The sequence below is a fragment of the Lissotriton vulgaris genome, chromosome 6 (assembly GCF_964263255.1).
Source record: "Lissotriton vulgaris chromosome 6, aLisVul1.2, whole genome shotgun sequence".
Taxonomy (NCBI): Eukaryota; Metazoa; Chordata; class Amphibia; order Caudata; family Salamandridae; genus Lissotriton; species Lissotriton vulgaris.
This window is the reverse complement of record NC_141694.1, coordinates 260,161,392-260,179,163: the sequence shown is the minus strand read 5'-3', so window position 1 is coordinate 260,179,163 and position 17,772 is coordinate 260,161,392.

Genomic DNA, 17,772 nt, shown 5'->3' with positions numbered 1-17,772 from the left:
CTTTACTGTTATCATGATGGTGCCCAGTCCTACCTCTATTACATACCTGATGAACCTAAGCTCAGATACCACACCACTTGCCCTGATTAGGATCTTAGATTTATCACAAGAGATGTCCACAAAGGAATGTGTGCAGCTTGTCATACCAATGGTGATAGGTATAGACTTAAGGTGCTCAGACCAAATAGTAGGTAGAAGAATGAGGGATAAAGAAGTTCTTAACCTACCACAGAAATTACTGCTAAACTTCAGACCCACCAGCAAGCAACAGCCAGATGTCCAGCATATTTTGTCTGTCCTGTTTGAGACAGTGAGGGATAGGTTTAATGTAGCAGGTACACTAGTATAATGAGTTCAGCGTTAGCTGATGAGATCTTTAAATAACTGTGATGTCACAAAGTCAATTTGCAGCTTGACCCAGTCTGGCTTTTATTCTTCTCAGTACTGATAAATGTCCAGTATCAGTGATAGAATGCACTCATTAAAATATACTGGGCCTGATTCACCAAATAATTTGTTATAACTTTCCCTTAAAGTAGTCATGGCTTGCTACTACATTCAAGAGTAAGCCAAAGACAACTGCAATGGTACATCAAATCTGCTCACAACCCACAAGTACTGACAGAGATAATGGCCAATTGGCTTGAGAATCAGAATGACGCTATTCATCAGAAGAGTGACAAATCACAGTAGTATAAACAATGAACTGACTGACCCCTGTCCCCACCATGTCTTCAACCTCAGGAGCAAGACAATTGGGGATGAGCTCAAGAAAGTCCTGAACACCTCAATCAACTCTGCCTCCTTCCGTGAGGACTGGAAGCACACTGAAGTGAGACCCCTCCTGAAGAAACCACCCACCAACCCAGCAAAATTGAAGAACTACCGTCCCATCGCCCTGCTCGCCTTTCCAGAGAAGGCAATCAACCAGCAACTCGAGCCAACTACATCACCAAGGCAGCCCTGATTGCAGCCACCGATTACATCAGGGCCCTCCTGGACCATGGCAAAACAGCAGTCCTAATCCTTCAGGACCTGTCAGCCACCTTCAATACTGTCTCCCATCACATCTTGATCAATAGACTCCACCACATCGGAATTTAGGGAGGTGCCGTAAAATGGACATTGTCATACCTCACCGTAAGACCCCAGAGAATCCTACTCCCATCTCAGAACCCTAGAAGATCATCTGCGGTGCCCCCAAGGTTCATCCCTCAACTCCCACCCTCTTTAACACAAATATGATGCCCTTGGCTAACACCACCAGATTGCATAGACTCAATATCACCTCCTATGCAGATGACATGCAGCTCATCCACCACCAGAGCCAACTTTCACAATTGTATGATAACCGTCGCTGATTGGATGAAGGAAAACTGTCTCAAGCGCAACACAGCGAAGACGGAAGTCTTTATCTTTGGGAACAACACCTCGCCATGGAACAAACCATGGTGGCCTGCTGAACTCAGTCCATCCCTCACCTTGACAGGCTCCACCTGCAACCTCGGAATCACCTTGGACAGCACGCTATCTATGAAAAAACAGGAAATCGCAGTCTCATCCACCTGCTTCCACACCCTAGGCATGCTCTGCAAGATCTTCAGGTGACTCCCAGTCTACACCAGAAGGACCATCACACAGGCCCTCATCACCAGCAGGCTGGACTACGGGAACACACTGTACATAGGAATCACCGCAAACCTCTATAAGAAACTAAAGACAATACAAAACTCAGCTGCAAGACCTCCCGAGATGGACCCACATCACACCCCACCTCAGGAAGCTACACTGGCGCCCTATCCAGAAGAGATATCAGTTCAAGATGCTAACCCACGCATACAAAGTTCAGCACAATCAAGGACCAGCATACATCAACAAACGTATAAACTTTCACCAACTGATCAGACACCTACAATCTACCTCCCTCTTCCTCACAGTCACCCCTCTAATCTGCCATTGCAACAGGGGAGGACGCTCCTTCTCACTCAAGGTGACCAAAGGTTGGAACAAACTTCCCCTGAACCTCAGGACTGCCTCAACACTCCAGCATTTCAGAAAAGGACTCAAAACCTGACTGTTCGAGTGAACAGATGACTACTAAGCAGCGAGGAACTCCAGCACCTTGAGACCCTCACGGGTGATTTGCTGCACTCTATAAATCCTTTATTGATTTATTGATTGATTGATTGTTGGCCTTAGACCTCTGTACACCTTACCCCTGCTAACCAGTAGTAAAGTGTTTGTGTCCTTTCTTTCAATCATGGAAAAATTGGCATTTATCAAACTGGCACATTTAATTTACTTATAAGTCCCTAAAGTATGGTACTACATGTACCCAGGGCCTGTAAAGTAAATGCTACTAGTGGGCTGCAGCACTTATTGTGCCACCTATTAAAGTAGCACTGTAAAACATGTCTGCAAGATTGCCTCTGCAGCCGGCAATGTTAACCTACATCTCCCTTTTCATGCTTATAAGTCACCGCTGTGATAAGCCAATACGTTCTTTGGGCAGAGTGCTTACCATTTAAAAAGTAGGGAATGTATAGTTATTGGTTTACATGTCCTGACAGTGATACACCTCAAAAGTAGTTTTTCACTGTGGCAAGGCTGGCTTTCCCACAGGAGAACACAGAGTTACATTATAACAGCTTATAGGTTTTAACTTCAGTTTGAGAGTAGCTAGAAACATGGTTCAAGAATTAATTTAATAGTAATTTTAAATAGAATTTACTGGTCAAGTTGGATTTTATTACTATTTTGAAAATAACACTTCTAGAACGTTGTCATTTTACGTCCTAAGCCAAAAGGAGCCTTTCTGCCAGTGTGCAGTGTCACCAAACTGCTGATAGCTCCCTTGTGATGAGATGTGGATTGCTCCCAGACAGAGGACATAGGGCTTGGGAATAGAGAGAAGATATTCTTCCTGTGGCCAGCCCTCCCCCCTGAACTTCAAGTGATGTCTACTTTGCCAGTGGCTGGAGCAGCTTACACCTAGGTCTGGCTCCCTTTTGTCTTGCTAGACAGCTTGACTCCTTACCCAGTGGGAGAAGGGAGCTGCCTTGGAACTGGTTTGGAGAGACACACAAAAGGAGAGTTAGCCCATTATCTGAGCCATACCTCAGGGTCACTCTGATCAGGGAAAGAAACTTTGTGCCATGTTGGAGATATGAAGTACGTTGCACTGTGATAGTTTACTGTAAAGCACACAGGAAGTGCTGCAAAAGTGGATGAGGTCACCCCTGGAAACTTTCACCATATTGGTCAGATGGTAGCCAGGAGTTTCCCCCACTGACAGGCTGACAGTGTGTATAAAAGTTGCATCCCTAGTACCCTCCTCAGAACACTCCTGGACCTGTGATTAATCTGAACGAGGACTGATCTTCTGTATGAAGAACCTGAAGGAAGACTGAATCTGCTTGCTCTAACCTTGGATCCCCGAAAGGACTCCAAGGATCAGTTGGCTGACCACCAGCTTGAGCTACAGGGAGACAATAACCTTCCGGAGGCCATTTTCCTGCCCATCTGACCAGTACCAACTCGGCCTGCTTTACACCATGCCGCTGGCCTCCAATAAAATGATTCTTAACACCAAATTGGTGCCCCTCAGGGTCTTGGACCCTTAGCTGGTGTACTCCTCCTGTTCTCGAACTGCAGGAAGTGGGCCTTCAAACCTTTTTGCCAACTTTCTGCCTGGAGAATCGACAGAGACTGGGATTGCCGTCGAAGCCACAGCTGTCTGTGTTAAATCAGCCGTCTGTCTCATCTTGCTGATTTGCCCTGCTGAAGGAGAGCTGTCGTCCAGAAAAGTTTCCAACCCCAAACGTAGAGGGCTTCATCGTGACCGATACCAAGATGCAACACGATGATACAGAGGCCTTCCTGGGCACAGACATCTTCCACTTGTAGCTCTTCTGCCTTCATTTACATCTGCACCGAGACCCTGATCTTCAGCAACCCACTGTCGTGGAGCTCTGTTTCAGATCCAGCTTCCACCTTTCTCTGCGGACAACATTGATGGCCACTTTTTACCCAGAATTGTTTTTAAGTATGCAGGTAAAACCTTCTACCATGACAAACCCGGTCCCGGTATCTCACTGGCAAACCATCACTGTCAGCCTTAACTTTGACTTCAACACCATTTAGTGAGACCAGATCAATGTAGGGACTCTTTGTGATTTTTGGTATTGTTGAAGCACAGGTTTATGCAGTGACTTTAGTGGTTCAACAAGGATTTTGATTTTTTTTTTGAGGGGTGCTCTCACCCACCTTAACTAAAACTCCAAATTCTTACATGGGTAAAAACAGTAAGTTGATAATGGAACTTTGAAAACCTGCCTCAGTGTAAAGGCTACATGAATAGATTTAGACTACTCAAATCACAACACTACAAGGTGTATGCTGATTGTGTGCTCCTGCTCAGTCCAAGCTTGAATGTCAATTTGTTTTTATGAAAACCAGCTAGTAAAACACATATGGGGGATCTGTAGTATTTCAGTGGGTCAACATGTACATATAAGCTGATAAGTGTAATGCTAAAGCCGTGTACTGGCACAGGATGCATAGCTAATCATTGATAAGGATCATGAGTTCTCAGGCTGGGGGTAAATATGTGTGACGGCGATGTTGAATGGTTTGACTAGATATCATCCAGTGTAGAAGCATAAGTGAGCATATGTGTATTTGTTTTCAATCAGTAGATTACTGAGGCTTTGTTGTTATTGTGCAGATTACTATGATTGTTGTGATGGACACACACATTTGTGTTAGTCATTTTCTGGGTGCAGAAACATGTGGTCATCACAATAGGGATTGTGAGAGATGATGGTTTTAGCTAGTGTGAAGCTTGACTTTTTCATGTTCTTGCTTGCTTTAGGCTCATGTGACATTCGCAGAGGGTTGCCATTGTCTAAATTGCATGATGCTATGGAATTTTATGGGATTTTCTGGGGTGACTTTCCTTCTTTTTGAGATGAAGAGATGTGGATCTGCTGGTAGCAGTGGTGGATTGATGATTTCGATGTATGGGAAGGGATACTGTCAGTGCAGGAATTGTATAGTGAAAATCTTATATGAGCAATTGTTACTGGATTGCAGTGTCAGATGAGTAGATGTATACATATGTGCATCCAGGATCTAGGATCCAGGATGTCGAGATATTTTTGGAAATATTTGTCAGAAGATGTGAATTTTGTTGATGTCACATCAGTGGAAGAGTGCAAGGACAGCAAGTTTAGGGTGCTTTACTCATCCAGTGGTCAAAGTAATATGTGCGTTTTAACGTTCAGGAAGTAAAGCTAGTTGGCAGGTTTGACTTTTGCAATATGGCCTTCCACAGTGAATGTTGGCAACTCTGCAGTTTGCTTTGTACATCATCATCTATTGAAAGTTTGTCCATACACAAACACACTTATGCCTGTAACTAGATAATACTTCAGGGACATGAACTGTGACACTACCTGTGGTGGATGATGGGCCACAGAATAAGTAACTTCCTTTCAAGGTTTTCAGACTTTGTTATCTCTGAAAAAGCAACTACCACTGTTCCCTAGATGTCTGTGATACTCTGAACACACATTTATTCACACAAGGGCTGGTATAAAATTGTTGCTTTCTGTATAGGTGGGCATTGAAGAGGTATATGTTCCAAAACATGCCACGCCAATGTTTGGGGACACACATCATCGGAGGAAGTTTTTATTCACCGGGAGTAGCATTCACAAACCAGAAGTGTCTTGCCCTTGACTGATGTGAATGTAGGTGCTTCTTTCTGTTCCTATATCGTGTCAATCATAGGAGACTGATTTTGCAAAACTACAACTTTAATAGGATTTAATCTGCATTTCAGGGAGAAAGGGGATTGAATGGTTGGTGGGTGAATAGAAGTCAGATGTAAATATAGGGAGTCATGTCTTACAGTGACATTTGTGGTGTTCCTTCAATGACAGAGTAAAGGATTTCTATGTTGTACCACCTCACTTCCAGTTCCGTATAAACCCAGACAGCAAATTAGCTTATTCCACCATTTCAGATGGGATGAAAACATATCAAATCAAATCAAAGGCATTTATATAGTGCACAGCTACTCAAAGTGTGACCCGGCGCTACAGGTATGTTAACCGCTGCTTTCTCCAAGAACGGGATAGGATCTAGAAGGCCTTGTTAAACAGCCAGGGTTTCAGGCTACATTAAAGAGAGCTCACATCCTTAGTTGCACTGAGGTACAGAGGAAGAGTATTCCAGCTAGTGGCAGCTAGCACAGAGAAAGAGGTGCCTCCCCATTTCTTCCTCCTCATCTTTGGGACTACTGCCAGCAGGGCCTCAGCAGGCCATAAAGCTCTAGATAGATTATAGTAAGGGAGTTGCTGCATTCGATATTTAGGGCCTATTCTATAGAAAGCTCTATCAGGTGCTAGCCTTTGGGCTAGCACCTGTCCCTTAAACTTCACTCTTGCCCAGATGGGAAGTCAATGCAGCCCCTTAAGATGGACCAGACCTGAGGTATTCCTCTTGATGCTCAACAGGAGCCAGACTGCAGCATTCTGTACCAACAGAAGTCTCTTAGGTAGATATAAAGGGAGAACCCAGTATAGTGCATTGGCATGGTCCTGCTGGGAATGTTAAGGCATGAACTATGATCTTCTTGCAAGTAGCTTGAAGAACTTCCTCAAGAACAAAAGATGGCCAAAACAGGTCCCAACTACGAACTCCACCTGTGATAAGAACAAATTGTTACCAAACTTTACACCAAGGTTCTTAGCCACTGTAGTGGAGGACACGGGAGATGGTGCAATGCTAGGCCAAAATAACTGATATACTTAATTATTAAATGTACTTTCTACTTCTAACTCATTATCCAATACAATCAAATTATATGCTGAGGGAAATATTTAACTATACTGACAACAGAAAGTTTAATACTGTGCCTTAACAGTTGTATATATGAGTAAAGAAAGGTGAACTATTTGTAGAAACGTACACTGTATTATTAGTGCTGTGTTCATGTACCAGATGTCAAAATCATTGTCTTTCTGAGGTGGCAGGTGCACTGTAACACAGCACGCTAAAGCTAAGCATGTTTTCCTTGTTTGAATTATTAAGCTATGCGGCTCAACACTGCAACCACAGAAAAAAGGAAAAGCATAGTCAATTGTTCTAGCAGATTTTTTGATTTACATTTCAGATGAAGGATATAATGTAACATCTGGTGTCACTTTCCAAATTCCTAAATCACACGACAGCATCTGTGTATCCACTGTCCGGGAAACCCTACAGTAACTTAAATCTATTGACCTTATGGCTCTAAATCCAGATTTTAAAATGCCCTGTTATACAATCTTGGCAGGCAACAGCCTCCATTTGGACTATACAAGACGTCAGAATTAGAACTAACATGAATGTGTTGATCATTGGAAAAGTAAAAGTGATGTCCCAAGCTACCACGTATACGGGAAAGCTGCTCTCAGTATATTTGCATTGAGGCAAAGTACTGGCATGTGTCCTATGGAGTGTAAATGGGCCATCCGGAGATTGATATCACAATACATTTCTAACTCCAAGCTCTCAACATGCACATTCTAAAATGAGCATTGTTGGTGATTTTTTAGTAAAGTAAGGCTGGAAAAAGAGAACTGTTTTCGCCGCTTCACAGGATGGCTTCTGTAAGTGTATTCTCAAGTCTCGAAAATGGCGCAGTGTGATACAGATGTTTTGGAGCTGCATAATTGTGGCTCCTCCCTTACATGTCGCAGAAAGCGCATTATTTACATATATTCGACAATGTATACACTGTGTGCCTTAACATTATTAATGTGAAATGTAACATGTAGTCCCTATTAGAAACTATCCTCACACATATTTGCTGTGGATACTAGAGATTCATACATATATGTGTGCCCTAAAGTTTTCATAAATAACGCATAACATGTAGTTCTAATTAAATTTTTGCATTTGCATATTCTGAATTGTACTGCATCTACTGAAAGTATAACATGAGTGTAATCCTGAATTATTAGCAACATTTTCATTTGCAGTTGTATGAGTACTTATAGCCGCATATTAAACATGCACATTTAATCTTCATGTTAACATTAGCCTGACTAGGCCTACATTTATTTTAATGTGCATTCTGCTTGCAATAAACTTTTCCCTTGCAGGTTTCTTCTCGTGACTTAATTAGTAAGAGTTAGGAGGGCAGTGTATTAGCGATAGCAAGGCTGAGAAAGCAATCTTTGCAAAAACATGATGGTCTGACATATTACAAAAAAGCTTCCTATTCAATCTATACCTGGAGTGTCAAGTTGTTCAAGTCTGAGAACGGCTCTCCTAGATGAGACTGTGGGAATTGGGAACCATATTGCAAAGCACCTGAACATTTTTCTCATTGGATGATGGTGGTGTGATTGAGATAACACCATCTTACATTTTCTCTATATCCTGGTGTTCACACAGTTCACTGTAAAGCAGATTCCTTTTGGACTTTGAGAGGTACAGACCTCTCTGCTTTCCTTATTCTTCTCTAAGTGTGGCTTCATGCTAACACTAATTCCCTTTTGGAAAACGTCTAAAGAAGTTTCTGCAATGCTGACACCTTCCTACATTTTCCCAATTCTTTAAAGACTCATGCAATTGGATAGGCACACATTGCAGGTCATGGTGCGACCCATGATCCCTTGACTTTGTATTTTGGAATATTATATATGGTTATGTCAGAGGTAAAGAAACTAAGGTTTGGTTGTATCTCACTCCAAACCCATCATTTCTTGTTTGCTAATTTGGGTTGGAGTTCTGTAAAAAGATAAGGCGTGATTTGTCTGAATAAACTCATGAGAAAGCATATTTTTTTAAGAAAGGGACACCACGGAAAAACATCTTAAATATTGGGAAAAAAAGGTTAAAATACTACACAATTACCTGTGTAGATGGAGATTTGGCAATAGCCAAGTTCTTTCGATTTTACTAAAATTATATGTACAATATACCTACTCAAAGGTGCTTTCAGGCACTCTTTTTATTCAATTGGCCTGTTGAGTGTCAAACACATTTTGCTTCTGCCCACTACAGCATACAGCATGGGGCAATGGGGCAGCCTACTTTAGCCACTGGTTAACTTGACTTTGAGTGACTGTATTTAGCCCTTTCACAAGGAGCATATCTACACACAAGGTTTCTGTTTGTTCTAGATTATTAGTGTAGTATTACTTTCTTTGTAGAGCCTGATGTGATTGCAACACACTTTCAACCAAATGAGAACATGGGGCACAGTACAGTACAGCTTTACCAGTTTGTTTCCTGCCAATGTTGTTGTAAATTTCATTTACAGTGGCCTTTGTTTATCTGACTGTTGCTTTTTCACTCCAAACTAGATTATGCCCATTTCAAACTGTTCTGTATTAAGGTATGCATCCTTTGCCTTTCTGGTGCTGTATATTGTATGAATGTTCATTCTTCTTTATGGCATAATGAATGATTTAATTAATACATTTTATTTTTATTGCACAGTTACTTAAAACCATTTGCAATATACTTACAAGCATAAAACTATTTAAAAATTAAAATAGTAAAAAAATTGCCATTGTTTTAACTAATTTGTACAAAATGTTTTCCCATTGAGAATTTTCTTATTCTAATAAAAGCAAAGAATAATGTGTTATATAGATTTAAAAGTGGATAGGTTATTTGATCAATCCTCTGGCAGAGTTAATAAAAAAGCAAACGTGCATCTTCACAAACTGATTGCTTGAGTCTAGCTTTTTAGCCTACAAATTGGCCTTCAGTATTGCTAGGCTCCTCTTTTTCAATTGGCCTAAGCAGCAGTTCTGCCATATATCTCCCAAATCTGGCCAGGTCTGAAGGAAGGGTACATGCAAATAAGGCCAAGGCTGCATCCTTCACTGTCCTCACCCCATTGCGTAGCTATATTTGTTTTAAAAGCTTCTGCCTGGGCTGTAGTATACTGGGGCAACAACAAATCTAATAAAACAAAGATTCTGATTTGTAATTGCATATTCTACAACTGATTTTAAGTTCAAGGGACTTCTACTCTGGATTTTGTTCTTTGGGAGTGGCACTAATCTGGCCCATAGAATGTTTTACAGTGGCCTTTGTTTATCTGACTGTTGCTTTTTCACTCCAAACCAGATTATGCCCATTTCAAACTGTTCTGTATTAAGGTATGCATCCTTTGCCTTTCTGGTGCTGTATATTGTATGAATGTTCATTCTTCTTTATGGCATAATGAATGATTTAATGAATACATTTTATTTTTATTGCACAGTTACTTAAAACCATTTGCAATATACTTACAAGCATAAAACTATTTAAAAATTAAAATAGTAAAAAAACTGCCATTGTTTTAACTAATTTGTACAAAATGTTTTCCCATTGAGAAATTTCTTATTCTAATAAAAGCAAAGAATAATGTGTTATATAGATTTAAAAGTGGATAGGTTATTTGATCAATCCTCTGGCAGAGTTAATAAAAAAGCAAACGTGCATCTTCACAAACTGATTGCTTGAGTCTAGCTTTTTAGCCTACAAATTGGCCTTCAGTATTGCTAGGCTCCTCTTTTTCAATTGGCCTAAGCAGCAGTTCTGCCATATATCTCCCAAATCTGGCCAGGTCTGAAGGAAGGGTACATGCAAATAAGGCCAAGGCTGCATCCTTCACTGTCCTCACCCCATTGCGTAGCTTTATTTGTTTTAAAAGCTTCTGCCTGGGCTGTAGTATACTGGGGCAACAACAAATCTAATAAAGCAAAGATTCTGATTTGTAATTGCATATTCTACAACTGATTTTAAGTTCAAGGGACTTCTACTCTGGTTTTTGTTCTTTGGGAGTGGCACTAATCTGGCCCATAGAATGTTTTTTAGGGCTTTCCTTCCCAATGTCTGACTAAGGTATGGCTGGATTTTGTGCTCTGCAAATGGTGTAATCAGCCCTTGTTGTCCTCTTCCTGTTGCTAGATCGTTTTTGGGTGACAGTTGGTAGCATTGTTTATTGATTGTGTTTTTTATGGCCAGATAGTTTATCACTCCTTGATCCCAATTTTGTATTGCTAAGCCCAGCTTTACCGCTGCTTCCTCTATATAACATTTCCATGGGTTAGTTTACACCCCATAGATCAGTTTCAGCATGCTCTTTAGACTTCCAGCTAGAGCAGTAAGTACTTGGTAGTAGAATTTCACATGCATTATCAGATATTCTATCTTTTGTTGTTTGAGACCAAAATCCAAGCGATTCAGGGTGTTGCAGGTATATTTTGGTAATGTAAAAATGGGTTTTATGCCTGGCATTGTGCTTGTTCTAACATTAATTCAATTTTCCCCGGGAATGCCTGCTGTGCGTACCCTGCAACTGGCCCGATTTTAGCTTGTAATACTTTTCTGATGGGGACTGCCGTTGGGCATTGCATCAGCTCATGTAGTTTGCACAGGGCATAAGTTGTTAACTGTACTTTGACCTTCATTTTGTGCCGATGTATCATGGATTTACCTGTTTCGCTTAGCCAGCATCCCAGGTAGTTATACAATTTCGTCGTCAAAATGATCTCCTTGCCCACATGCCATATGGCATTATGGATTTGTGAAATAAACAGTCCGTATGAAAATCAGTATCCTGCAATAAGAATAGTGCACCAACTAGTCTGAAAATGGTTGGGAGAAGAAAGCCCTTTGAAGAGCAACAGTCATATAAACAGCAGCTCACACAACTCTGAAAATAAGTTCATGAGGGGGCTCTATCTTTGCAAACCTGTCTTAACTTATTTCTTTCTTTCTTTCTTTCTTTCCTTCCTTCTTTTTCTTTCTTTAATTCTTTCTTTGTTTCCTTCTTTCTTTCTTTCCATCTTTTTTTGTTTCCTTCTCTCTTTCTTTGGTTCAGGTTAGCATGGTTCCTTCATTGGTGCTGGAATCAGATTAAGGTGCAAAAGATAATGATTTTAAAAGCTGGTGAGCATAGTCACACAAGATCTCTCAAGTTGGAAATGTTTAATTTTTTGGCCTTTAGCCAATATTGTTTTTAGATTGATGAGGGCCTAACAGTTTCCCTTATACTATAGTTTTGAAAAGCCATGGCAAAACGAAATAAAGTAAGATTTGCAAAAAGGCTAGCAGCCAACGTCAGATCTATTGGCTTTGCCAATACTTGTCATTGTATTTTTCTTAAAACAGATGTCTCGTATTTTAACTTAACATCAGGAAGTTCTATGCCTATATCATTTAGTTAAGTTAGGCAGCACACTTATAAAGAGGAAAAGGTCTCTTTGGATTGTTTTAGTGACGAAAAGTGTCCTTTCGTCACAAAAAAAATCCTGAATGCAATGAAGGCACCTTTGCATCATCGTGCAAGGGTGCCTACATTGGCGCTAGGCCTCAAATTGTCCACCAGCGCAGGGAGAAAGTCAGGAATGCACCGTATTTCATAAATACAGTGCATTCCTGCCCTTTAACATTGGTGTACTGCAGCGCATCAAGAAGACTTGCTGCGCTGCCCTACTCCAATTCCTCGTGTATAAGGCACTAAGAGGAAAAGGTTGAGAGCCAAAGGGGAAAAAGTAATTTGTTTACAAAGTTTTTCTTTAAGAAAAAGGAGCAATAGATATGACTCAGAAGTTGGGAAAGACCACCCATGTGAGAAAGGAAGGAAGGATAGAGGAAGGATCAAAACTGCCTAACAAGCAACTAAAGGGAGGAAAGACAAAATACATTTACTTCTACCTTTGTTGTTGTTGCTCCTATTAGTTACTTGTTTAAACTTACTGTATTTCTTTTTACAAAGAAAAATGGAGTAGAAGTAGGCACTTCACCGAAGAAATAGATTGACCAATACCAGGACTCCGAAAATGGAATAGAGAGGAAGAAGACACTTTTTTAATGCTTCTATAGGAAACAATAATTTACCAAGGATATTAAAATTGTTTGGGTTGCTAATTGTTAGGGACTAAGCCTTCCCAAGAAAAATAAAACATCTCCTTTTAAAATGAATACTGGCATTCTGGCCCGAATTCTGTTGCACCAGATCCATAACCTCTGCATTGCTATGGAATTTATTCTCATTTATATCTCTGAGTTCATGTAACTAATGATGCATTTCTCATTCACTTCCAAGAAGACACAGTCATTTCTGTTTGTACTAATTGTATATAAATATTCCAATCTATTCCAATTTTAGATGTTTTGGGAGCAATTTACAAATACATGTACAATTACATGCAGTAGTACGAAGGTGGAGCTATTTCCTACCTGTACTGATAGATGCATTTATGAATCAGTCGCTTAATTTTATCTGTCCTCTGTCCTTCCTGATATCTTCTACCAACCTCTACACAGCCATCCTACCAGCTACTCCAGCTACTAATGGCCCAATTTCACAGATAATCTCTTGGGATTATGTGTTGTCTGCCTGTTATGATGATCTTCTGCTGAAGTCTTATTACAAAGCTTGCTCCGTGTTTGTTCCTGGTCCTCATAAGTTATTTTGCTTTAGCCCATCCCACCCTCAATTGTGGTATAATTCTACTCTGATGCAAGTCATCATCCTGTTGACCCTTCTTCCATGCCTCAGAGTGTGTGATTCAAGCAGTCAGATTCTTCTGCTACACCTTTGACTCATACCCAAGTTTCTGAAGCCACTACTTTAAGTCGAGAACAGGTACTGCACTTGAAAGAATGCCTTGGAAATGTACTTTCCAATTCTTACATTACCAATCTTCTCACAAGATATACACAGCTGTGAATACTTAAATGACTGACAGATCCCACATACTTCCTCTACCTCTCCCACACCTGCCCAAGGTGCTGTTTGTGGTGATAGGTATTCTTGTACTATTCTTATTGTCTAGTCACTAAAGACAACTCGATTTATTTCAGTAAATATATTCCACCATCTACCCTCCTCCATCTCTTCTACGCCTTTCTCAAGCTCCAAAGGTCAGTTGTTGCTTTTGGTAATACATCTCCACATATTCGTTTTATCTGCTTTCAGAAACTGGGTTAATAATTTGGCTTGGGGTGACATCTACAAACTTGGTAAACCAAAACACAGATCTGAGAGAATCTCTGCTTAACTCCTGGTAACCATGGTACAAGCACTAGGCAGCCCCCAGAGAAGTGTCTGTTAAGTTTAAGCAGTAGCAACAGTTTTAAAGTCAAGTGAACAACACAATGTCATGCCCAAACCAATTTAGAAACAGAGAAAATCATAGGGAGCAAAGGAACATCATTATCAATAAACATGGATAAAAGGAACCAGGAAGATGTATTTCTTAAGTTTTAAGGTGAAACGTGATTAGAAAATGTAAACCACCATTGAAAAACAACTGTTCACAGTTGAGTGTGATCTAGGTGCAATTTAAGACCAGCTGTGATGCAGCAGAATTCAGATAGATCAAATGGGTCATCACAGGAGAGACCGGGGTAGGAGGAACCACAGAAATGTTGATATTCCTTACATAGTTGGCTGACTCATGTGAACCCTTCTATACACTCACTACCGCCTCACTTTGTTATTCCTTACACCCTACATATTATCATTGCAGGGGAGATGTCTGACTGTCACTTATATAAATGTCAATGGTATGATAGGCTGTATAAAAAGAAAAAAATGCTTAGTTAACTGGCTGCAAAGATTGCAGACAAAACGGTTCTGACGAGAAAACACATTTACTTTAGGAATCCAGAAAAGGCAAGAGAGTCTGGGTCAGAAAAGTGATCAGTAGTAGCTGATGCCACATGGTGAGACATGAAAAGTAGTCTCATTAGGATCCTGCGGCAGTCTCTCCCTGTAAGGAGTTTAGAAATCTGGGTTGACTCAGAATGCCATTTTGTAATTTTAGAAACTGGTTTGCAGGTTTACATGCCCGGATAGGCACTTAAATCTAATGTCTATTTGAGCAGACTGTCCATGAAACTTGGAAAACCTAGCATGAATAGAATCTGACATTGGATCCTGCCATAGATCACTCTGGAGTCCAGACTTTATCAATAATATTGCTAGGGCAATGGTGAAAGATGTGTTGGAGTATCAGATTCTAATGGACTCTTGTATTTTATCCTACCATTGAGATGGGGAATATACATTTGCTCTGTGTGTACATGGAGCATGTACATAAATAAATGCCCTTATACTCATAGGTTTGCTAATGTATGACTCCACCTCATTGTCCATACTTGGTGGTGCATACCCAAACAAGCACCAGTACTATTGTATCTAGAGAGAAACCACCAATAGGAATGTTGTTCAGGAAATTACCAATGACTGAGATTAATTCAAGCATTCAACTGATCAGTAATTTTGTTTTCCTCAGTTTCTCAGACTTAGGTCTGTTCCCCGAAGGGCGAAGATATGGTGTATGCACATTTCCAAGTATAAACAAACTGATGAGAAAAAGACAATGCACACACTCAATGTGAATATTTAAATGTCAAGTAGACATTATAGTCCTTTAATCAAACACTTTGGGAAGAAGGAAGGCCTGATGAGTATCTAGGCACTCTCTAGAGAAAAATCCAAAGAAAGGCAATGTCTTCTTAAACAGTCTATTCTAGACCAAAAATATAACAGAAGACCAGCTTAAGTCATCATTGATACTTATATGACATTGATATGGAAGGATTAAACTCAATCCTCTGTTCATGTCTAAAGCACAGTGTATCCTATTGAAACTACAATCTTCCATGTGCACAGTATGAAGGAAAGAAGGCAATAAAAACATTGAAGAAGACAAAAAGACTGCAAGAAGGGCAAGTGAAAGTACAAAAATGTATGTCATTAATCTTCCTGTATACATCTATAACATGACCAAGTATTTTTACAATTTCTTCTGTCAGTGATGTCACTCTGAACATAAAGAATACTACTGACTTGATGTTGGAATTATCGCAGTGCCAGGAACTCCTGAAACTGACGACTTAGAGAAGCTCAATAAGCGGAAATCACAAATGAATAAGCAACATTAATTTAGCTATGACTATGGGGAATGGCCAGAAAGAAAATGGCTTCTTCCCTGAATTATACAAGATAGGAGAGCCTCCACTCTATTTAATGCTATGCAGATTTTTCAAGGATACAAAAATCTCTGACACTCATTGGTTCAAATTTAACAGGGCCACAATATTCCTCATTCCCAAACTTGAAAATGATCTCCTACAATGTACCAGTTGCAGTGCCACACCCCTCATCAGTACAAGCTCTGATCAACATAATCTATACAGTGAATACAGGACTCTTCTACTTGTCACATGCAAGAGTTATACCTTCTTGTACATCCCAGGAATAGCTTCTTTACTCTCCTTTTAGTGCAGCAGCTGAGAAATGATGAAGAAAAGTAGGTGGTTAGTTTCTGGGTTTTCTTACAAAATTTAGCAAACAACTATATTGGCAACAAAAATACCACCAAAAATATCAAGAACACAAAAGTTTACTTATATACTTTGCATGTAAAGTCAAAAAGGTTGACAATAAAATATAGATATGCATATGTATATTGAATTTTAACTAATATATTAATTTAAAAACATACATTAACAATAAAAATTATATTTCATTTAAAGAATATACGTACAATTAAAACATATATTACAATGCATAACTTACAAGCATAACATAAATATATATAATGTTATATAATTACTAAAGAATAAATGACATACCAGATTAAAAACTTCCAGTGGAGACCATACATCTTTACACATAAAGAATAAAAAATATTAGCATCACTCATTGTAATATAATTCTACTTAGAAAATATTAACATCTTTCATTATAATATAATAACAAAGATACAATAACAACATAAAAAATGTAATACCAAAAAGAAATTAAAAATATGTAATGAACATAATTTCTATGAAACTTACTTTACAATTATTAAAAAAAAATTATATATCTTAAAACAAATTTGACTTAGATTTGGAGTTGTAAAATTCACTATTCCCAGTTTATATAAGCAAAAATAGGGAAAGTGTCGGACTTTGGAGGGCCAGATTTATCCTGCAAACTCCAACATGAGCAAACGTAAGGAAAGTGTTGGCCCCTGAAGGGGTCCAATTAAGTATTTCCACTCCAACATAAGCAAAAGTAGAGAAAATGTTGTTGTTTGGATAGGTCGAGTTTACTATTCCCTTTCCAAAATATTTTAAATTAGACATTTAAATATAGATCATAAAAAAGAAAATATATTGAAGGAATAAATGTATTATTTAAACATAAAATACATAAAAATAAATTAAAACCTACATTAATAAAATATAACAAAAATATTTTCACATTAGAACACTTCCCCACTAGCCTAAAAAACAAATACAGACCACTAAAATTACAATATTAAAAGAATGCTATAAAATTGAAAATTATTCATGTTAAATTAATTATTAAAAGAACAATCAAACCTAAAACAATTATTACATATTATTGCGATTAACACGATTTACTAATCAGATAAACAGATAATATAATTAACTATCCCTTAAAAGCCAGCAGATTATTAAAATAACATTTACTCAATTAATTTACATCATTCATTATTAATTCAAAATTCAATTTCCCTAGAAAAGAATTATGAATCAAGAACAATAGTTTACATTTTAAGAAGCTTCCACTCTAATTCATACAAACCCCAAAACACATTATGAAATATTAACTTCTAATTAAATAAACAAATAACTCATTTCATATAAAAACTTACAAACTATAATGAAACAAATTAAACACCCATTAATGTATTGCTAATAACTAATTAAAAAGAACTATACTTACAAAAATACAGTTAAATAAGT